This window comes from Lupinus angustifolius, chromosome LG13 (assembly GCF_001865875.1).
Source record: "Lupinus angustifolius cultivar Tanjil chromosome LG13, LupAngTanjil_v1.0, whole genome shotgun sequence".
Taxonomy (NCBI): domain Eukaryota; kingdom Viridiplantae; phylum Streptophyta; class Magnoliopsida; order Fabales; family Fabaceae; genus Lupinus; species Lupinus angustifolius.
This window is the reverse complement of record NC_032021.1, coordinates 11,075,154-11,083,796: the sequence shown is the minus strand read 5'-3', so window position 1 is coordinate 11,083,796 and position 8,643 is coordinate 11,075,154. Positions and strand designations below refer to the sequence as shown.

The following is an 8,643-nucleotide window of genomic DNA, read 5'->3' as shown; positions in this document are numbered from 1 at the left end:
TAGAAAGGGTACAAATTTTATGAATGTCTTAAATGTATCATTCTTACCACTGTTACATCTAATAAAGATTTGTAGTTACTTAATCAACCAATCAAATAAAGATAAAAAGGTAAAACACAAATCCCAAACAGAATTACCATAACAACCCTAACAAAATCTATCTAAAAAGGAAACAACAAATACATATACAATAGTGTATATTGCTACAATACATACAACAATGTATATGGGCATATATTTAACAGCCTCCTTAAGTTGGAGAGTGAATACCATTGACTCCCAAATTGAGTAGAAGGTGATTGAATGGAGAAGTTCAATGCTAGAGCACCTATAACATTGGAAAAGAAGATCCAAAAGTTGAAATCAATCTATGAAACTTCATCACATGCTTCTCCCATGGGTACCAAGGCACAAAGAGAAATACAAAAATGCAGGGCATGATGACCTTGCTTCTATTAACCTCCAAGTACTATTGTTGAACATCTTGTTAAAACAAACCATTTCTCTTGCTCCCTTTTTTATAATCTGAATGGTAGTACAAATATCTTGATCTAATGTCCATTTTACAAGAAATACATCTGATACAACAATTATAGAAGGAAGGAAATTCAAGAAATCATAGTCCAACTGTGTCAATTCAACTAAGTATCTGGCTAGGTACTCCAATTCAAGGCTAGGTCTGTTACAAGAAAGTAATAAAATAGCAAAAAGAATGTGTATTTCATCCATTGAATGGATTGATGAATGACTTCAGTGAATTCAGAGTAATTGAAAATTCATCAAGAATCAACACATAGAAGGAAAATAAAATGAGATAAAATGATATTATTGCTCAAGAATACCATTTTGGTTTATTGGCCAAATAAAAAGAGAAATATGAACATTTTTTTGCTCAAGAATAGCAAGAGAGAATTTAGAGAAATATGAGCAATTTATGCTGAAAAATGTCAAGGATAATTTTAGAAAAATATAGTATATGAAGATTGTAAAAGAGATTGATAAAGAGAAGAGAGAAACAATTCTTCTATGCAGCTTTACTTCTTCTCTAGAGCAATGTATTTGATGATTATTATCACCCGACTCCTATTGTGAGTTCTTCTAGTTGCAAGATATGTCCTTCTGGAGTTTAATTTTCTAATGAAAACAATCGGAGAATATTGTTTCCTTGATTGATACTTGTGGTGATTTACTTGGAATTGGAATGTAAAGATGAGTTAGCATGCCAAAAGGTTGTTGAGAAAGGTAGAGTTGTCATTGCTGTAAAAACTGTAATTCAGTATGTGTAGAAATAATGTTATGGCTTTCCTCAATCTTCGAGTTCGTTCTTGCTTCTTCTAGCTTGAAATATTTCTCCTCAAACTATGTAATATACTGAGACAAGGTAAACACCAACAAATTTCGGTTTATGCAGAGGCAAAAACACCCTCACAACCAACAACATATGCTTCTTCTTCATTGGCAAAGCATAAATACCAAGAATTTCATGAAGTAGAGAAATTGGGAATTTGGTGATGACGGAGAAGAAAGATGAAGATTTGATCAAGAAGTGGATAAATGAGTGTGTAATAGAGCTATGCATTTGTGTTGCTCTAATACCATCTTAAGAATCCAACAAAAAGAAGAAAGAAAGAAATAGAGAGAGCCAAGAGAAATGTTGGGATGTTTGAAATATGTTAGTATATGAAGTTCCACATTGTCTAATATTAGAACAGACTAGAGTATCAAAGTTATATATTGGACTCAAGTCCCTCGTTCTAATGTGCACCAAATAGAAACACCATAGAGACAGTTGGGCTCATGGATGTGCTAGGGTTTGTAATCCTCATTCTCTAATAATATCTTGGTAGCCGCTCAGCGCTCTCGAGGATGTAGGCGCAATTGGCTGGACCTCGTTATCAAATTCTCTTGTCTCTTCTCTTCTATTTATTCTATGCACTTTAGTTGATTACTTGAGGCCAACATTGCGTAACGATCGCTTCCATAGCACCAACAATTGGTATCAGAGCCAATTGGTAGATGACTTTTAACCCAGACGTCAGATAATGACTAAAGAAGGTGAAGGCGTGATGGCTAGACAAGGTGCATCAAAGGTACTGGCAAAGATAAAGTAGATGAGTTGAAGGAGAAGAAAACATGACAAAACTGTGGTGGGGGCGATATATATTGATCCAGAACCCCAAAAGTTCATGTGATGGGTTAGGATCAAAGTGGAGACACGAACTCATGTGTTGAGTTTGACCCTGAGACAGATGCTGACAATATCTCTCTAGATGTTGAGAGAATGATCTCATTTGAGATGAGAAGTGGAATATCCTAATGGTGTGTCTGAGATGTCATAGTGAATGATGTTAATTGTTAGCAGATCCATAAAAGCACAGAGGCATTGGTTGACTTTGATGTAAAGTGTAACATGGGAATTGGCTTTGATGTAAAGTGTAACATGGGAATTGACTTTGATGTAAAGTGTAACACAAGCATTGGTAGAGATGCAAGGGTGGGACATGGGCATTTGCTTGGATGCAAAGATGTGACATAAACATTAGTTAGCATTAATGCAAGGTGTGTGCTGTGTGTATGCTCCTTATGATGGAGTATGATAGTTCTTTTGAACGAGAATTGTTAGAGTAGACAATGGTAGTAGCGATTGAGGCTTTCCAAGGAAGCTCCAAGGTTTAGTTTGATTGAGTATTGAAGAAGACGATTGTTGGTGAACTTTTTTATAGAGGTTCTAATATATCGAAAGACTTCATAGCAATGGGTGGCTAGGCGACATGTTCCATTTAATGGCGGTACGGGAAACTGCAGTATAAGTTTGGAGAGCTAGGCTCTTGGTAACACCGTCAATGATACTCAGAAGGTCTATGTTGTAGGGGAGTCATATATTCGCTAAGGTGAAGATTCATGTGTAGATTTCTTAAGGAGCGAGATATTCGTCTATTTCAATCAAGGTTGAGATTGTTGGGGATGTTTGAAATATGTTATTATATGAAGTCTCACATTTCCTAAGATTAGCATAGACTAGAGTATCAAAGTTATATATTGGACTCAAGTCCCTTGTTGTAATGTGCACCAGATATAATCACTAAATAGAAACACCCCATGGGCAGTTGGGCCCATGGGTGTGCTAGAGTTTGCAATTCTTATTCTCTAATAATATCTTGGTAGCCTCCCAATGCTCCAGAGGATGTAGGCACAATTGGTTGAAACTAGTTACCAAATTCTCTTATCTCTTCTATTTATTCTATGCATTTTATTTGATTGCCTGTGGCTAACGCTGTGCAATGATCGTTTTCGCTGCACCAATAATATTGAACCAACACATCCTTAATCCTCCTTTGCCACAATCTGAAATTACCACTTCCATATAACTTCCTCACCTCGAACCAGTGAGCCTTCAACCACTAGGGAGTTCCATTGTTATCGGGGTATGAAAAAAATGTAGAGCTACAAATGAGACACCACGTCTTGAACCAAAACCTTAAAGCATTAATTCCATGTGCCTTTTCTACTTATAAACTCTTTCACTCCTCCCTACTTATCCAATGCTGGACTTTACACTTGAATAAACTTAACAATCTCCCCTCAAGTGTGGGTACCACACACTTTCCTATCTGCTTCCCTTTAAGTCCACCAAGTCCCAGCCGAACCATCGATTCTAATACTGAGAGTGCAAAGCCTCAAGGATTGCATTAGCAACGTTTGCCTATGTTTTGATGAAGACAAGGAATTAGTTAAATCTTGAAGATAGCTCAACAATCAATAAGCCAATGGCTCAAGTGGTATCTTATTAGACTTATGCTATATTTCTTTATTATCTTTTTAGAAGTCTAAGGTGCTTGCCAAAGATATTGAGTCTAGGTTAGGTAAACCTAGGTGTGAGTCTCACAAGACTTAATAAAGTAATCAATCCATTAGAATGAGACATCATCTAGAAATATATGATAACTAGGTTCATGCATTTATATACATTGATTTTGTACATTAAATGTATTATATTTTGGAAATCATGTATTGCATGAGCATATAACATATAAGTAGTTTACCATTTAATCATGTATTAAAAGTACATTGGTTAATCGATTAACCCCATGGCTTAATCGATTAACGTGTATGTTTTTATGCTGTTTCAACAACATAACTGAAAAACCGTTTTAAGAGCCAAAATCTGTTTTGTATAAATACTGGCTTAATTGCAGAAACGGCTAAGGAAAAAGAAGAGTGAAAAACACAAGAGAATAGATATAGATCATCATTGTTAGAATCTATTAGAAAGTGTTGAATTAGGAGAAAGATTAGATCATGCTAAGGCTTTAGTTTTCATATTCATATTGCATGATTCTTTCAAAAGCTTTCTTGCATCATTCTTGTGTTTCTTGAAAAGAAAAAAATAGTTCTTTAAAATATTGCATATTTTTAGAAACCTCATGCATGAACATTCATATTAGACTAGGACGTCTTGTGAGTTCTTGCTTAGGTTTTAGGCTTTGATTCTTATTGTAATATCCGAGTATTAAGTACTCATTAGTAACTCAAAGCTTTGTATTCAAGGATTGGGAGAATCGTAGCTGCGGTTACGTAAGGTGTTCTTCACACAAAGACTTGGAGGTCTTAGGATAAAGAGTGATACCTTGACTGGGGCCGAATCGCGTAAGAAAAGTTTTCTTGGGAGGCGGTTTTGGGAAAGGTCAAACCAAGGGTGACGGAGTTCTTTGGGTTCCAAGTAGGGAGCGTTCAAGTTTTGTATTTGGAAGCGTGTATGTAACGTACATTATGTTCTATAGTGAAGAAGGAAAATCTCCCAAATTAGAGGGGAGGACTAGATGTAGTTTTGAAGTGGACAGCAAAATGAACCAGGATAAAATCCTAGCGCAATCTTTGATATCATTTTCTCTTTTATATTTCAAGATGTTTTGATGCGAGTTTGGAGCTAATATTTTGCATACTTGTTCCTTGATGTGTTCATTTTAATCTTGCATAAAAGTGTATGATGTATATATGTTTGTGTGTTGGTTAATAACCATGCAAGTTGCTGTTCTGATCATTCTGTTTCTGTTATTGGTTAATCGATTATGAACAGTACTTAATCGATTAACTGGGCATTTTTCAGCAAGTGCGTAAAAACCCAAAAAGTGGAACTTGGGCTCCGCCACACCTATTCAACCCCCCCTTCTAGGTGTATTCTGCCACTGATACCTAACAAATGGTATCAGAGCTAGTACGATGTACTAGCTCAACTACATCCGCGTGATCCGAAAGGGACTATATATGGGCTCTAATAACCCATTTGGCGGTGATGGTGCATGCATTAACCGCCCTCCCGTATTTAGTGGCGAAGGTTATGCCTATTGGAAGGTTCACATGAGAATCTATATCGAGGCAATAGACACGGACATTTGGGATTCCGTTGTCAATGGTCCATACATTCCACTTCATATGGTGGATGGTGAGTTTAAAGAAAAGCCTAAAGGCTTATGGACGGATATTGAGAAAAGAAAGGTCTAACATGACCTTAAGGCCAAGAACATTATTACTTCGGCCTTATCTTATGACGAGTTCTTTAGAGTCTCACAATGCCTATATGCAATAGAAATATGGGATACTTTACAAGTTACCCACGAAGGCACAAGTGAAGTTAAGTGCGCTAGACTAAATGCGCTTACGCATGAGTAGGAGTTATTTCGTATGCTTCCTAATGAATCTACCTTCCTAATGAATCTATATGTAATATGCAAAAACGTTTTACTCATGTTGTAAATCATTTGGTCGCCCTTGATAAAACTTTTACTAATGCTGATTTGTCTAATAAAGTTTTGCGTTGTCTTGATAGGAAATGACAACCAAAGGTAACCGCAATAATGGAGTCAAAGAACTTAGACAACATGCCATTAGCTACTCTGTTTGGGAAACTCCAAGAACATGAAATGGAGTTAGGGCGTTTGACTTTGAATGAAGAATCAGACAAGAACAAAATCATACTCTAAGCTACAAGATTTCAAGAAGATCAAGAAAGTGAGGATTATAGTTCAGATTCTGATTCCGATGAAGACTTGACTCTCCTATTTGAAAAATTCAAGAAGTATCTCAAAAATAAAGGAGGGATCAAGAATATAAAGAAAGAAGCCAAGAACTCAACCAAGAAAAGCAATATTCCCAAAGATGGCTTCACTTGCTATGAGTGTGGAAAATCGGGCCACATGAAGCATCAATGCCCAAACCACCTCAAGAAATTCGATAACAAGAATAGCAACTCTCGAATGTCCAAATGAAAAGAAGCATACATTGTTTGGAACGATTCTGAGAAAGATTCGACTTCAAGCTCATCCGATGAGGAGATAAATTCAAATGTATGTCTTATAGCACAAGTGCATGAGGAGTGCACATCTAGCGATGAAGATGATTCTATTGAGGTACATTCCTACACTTCATCATGCTCTAATGACTCTCCTCCATACGATGAATTATATGCAGCTTATGTCGAAATGCATGAGGAGTTAAAGAAAATTGTTAAAATAAATATAGATAGAAAAAGAGTTATCTCCTTGCATGAAAAGAAAATAATTGAAATGCAAAAGGAATTAGATGAACTTAAACTTGAAAATGAAACTCTTGATCTTATCTATGCATGTGCCTCATGTGATTGCTCTACTTCTAAATTATGTCAACCCTCTATGTGATACTTGTGAAAATTTAAATGCTGAAAATTCTGTTTTGAAACAAAAACTTTCAAAGCTCACATATAGTCAAGAAAACCTTAACACATTGCTTGCTAATACAAGAAACATTGGTAACCGATCTGGAATTGGATATAAACCTGAACCTAAGAAAAGACCATATAGAAATCCAGTAGTTCATATGCATAAGAAGTCAAATAATAACATGCCTACTTGTTTCTATTGTGGTACACATGGTCACACATGCACTACATGCTTTATTAGAAAATTTGGTGTGCCAAGTGGTAAATATGTTTGGGTAAAGAAGGAGCAAGATCCCTTAGTTACTAACAAGAAGGGACCCAAAATAACTTGGGTACCCGAAAGAGACAAGTAAATTGTGTTTGCAGGTGTGCCAAAGGACATTTGAGCATCAAGTGATAAATCAACGAAAGATGTTCTAGGCACAAGGTTGGTGAGTAGATCAAGGTCATTAAGAATAAAATTTATTGAGAAAAGTTGTTAAATGAGCTTCCGTATTATGCTACCTACCAAGAGCACTTCTCTAAGTAATAAATTGGGAGAAGATAAAGGGAAGAATAATGAAAGGGGGAGCAGTGCACTTTGAATGTCAAATATACAACTTTGATCATATCATCAAACTTTTCATCAAACAAGTGGCAATCTTGACCTATCACCAAAGGGTAAGTAAGGTAATTAACAAGGTTACAAAATTATTTCTTATTAAGCTCAAAACTGTTCTTAAAACTGTCAACTTTTTGTCTTTAATTGATTAACCCTCAGTTTAATCGATTAAATGAGTTCCAGTAGCTAAAGCCTTTTGAAATAAATCATTCTAATCAATTAAATTTTGTGATAATCGATTACCTGGGCTCAAATATTTTTCGAAAGTTAATTCTTGTTGTTTTATGGCTTACGTCTATATTTTTGAGTCAAATACATCTCATGGTTATGGTTGTACCATCGTTTAACATTTTATAACTATGTTGAACCTTGCTAATTATGTTAAATAGGATATGCTTTTGCGTGAATCTTGAACATGTCTTAATTGTGTATTATAATTGAATGATTGAAATATGCTTTAAAATGAAAATTGCCTAACAAAGTGCTAACAAGTGGTACTAACAAGTGGTGATAATGACATCTAACAAGTGGTGTCATCTAACAAGTGGCATATATATATGTTTAATCATTCTGTGTCTAAACTGTTTATATAATGGATATGTCATGCATGGCATCTAACAAGTGGTGCTAACAAGTGGCATACATATATGTTTAATCATTTCATGTCTAAATTGTTTACATAATGGATATGTCATGCAAAATCTATCTAGATTCAGTTTTAGAGTCAGAAATTAATGCATTTGTTTAAGCTTCTCAAACTGGTTATTGCATATGTTATTAATTGCAGTTTTTTAAAATAAATTGCTATATCTCTTCTTACTTTTGACTAGAATTGAATACTCGTATCTTTTTTATAATGTCAAAAGGGGGAGAAAGGTTGATTGTTGTGTTTGATGTTATTTGCAGGTTGTCATAATAGTTTCTATATTATTAATCATTGCCTACCTAAGGGGGATAGCAAAGCGCTTCAACTTTGAATTATCAATCATTATGCAAATGTACAACATCATCAAGCTAATTCATCAAATGTAATGTATTATTTGATGTGATGTTTGTCATCATCAAAAGGGGGAGATTGAGAGTGCAAAACGTCAAGGATTGCATTAGCAACTTTGCCTATGTTTTGATGAAGACAAGGAATTAGTTAAAGCTTGAAAATGGCTCAACAATCAACAAGCTGAGGGCTCAAGTGATGTCTTATTAGACTTATGCTATAATTCTTTATTATCTTTTTAGAAGTCTAAGATGCTTGCCATAAATATTGAGTCTAGATTAGATAAACCTAGGTGTGAGTCTCACAAGACTTAATAAAGTAATCAATCCATTAAAATGAGACATCATCTAGAAA

At 35.2% G+C, this 8,643-nt stretch overlaps 1 long non-coding RNA gene across 1 annotated transcript in view; it reads left to right on the top strand.

The window, feature by feature from the left end:
- The window catches only part of LOC109325123, an 8,174-nt gene continuing 1,144 nt past the window's right edge, over positions 1,614-8,643 (top strand). The window contains exon 1 of the long non-coding RNA XR_002105085.1: positions 1,614-1,653. This is a non-coding gene — a long non-coding RNA (uncharacterized LOC109325123). The remainder of the gene's footprint in view (positions 1,654-8,643) is intronic.